We start from the raw sequence: 352 nt of genomic DNA, 5'->3' as shown, positions 1-352 counted from the left end.
TATAAACATACATAAATTCGTAGACACACGCACACCTACGAATGTATGATTATATATACACGCACAGACACGCCCAAATCCACACGCATTAACCTTCCAGCCTCGTATGCCTTTGCCTCACACCTTCACAGGCTGTTGACTCTCCCCTTCTCCCCTGATCGTTGTCCCGGTCTGCTGGTAGCATCATTCCTCGCAGGCTAATCGTCTGCTCAGTGGTAATACAATCTTTTTGGTCTGATAATACCACAGCAGTTGTTCTTGCTGGAAATATCTTGATATTATAGGATTACCTTTAAATGATGATTTATTTATGTTGAAATATTCTTTGTTAATTTTTAAAATTTCTCACATA

The sequence above is a fragment of the Penaeus monodon genome, chromosome 27 (genome assembly GCF_015228065.2).
Source record: "Penaeus monodon isolate SGIC_2016 chromosome 27, NSTDA_Pmon_1, whole genome shotgun sequence".
In the NCBI taxonomy this organism is placed as follows: Eukaryota; Metazoa; Arthropoda; class Malacostraca; order Decapoda; family Penaeidae; genus Penaeus; species Penaeus monodon.
This window is presented reverse-complemented; position numbering follows the sequence as displayed.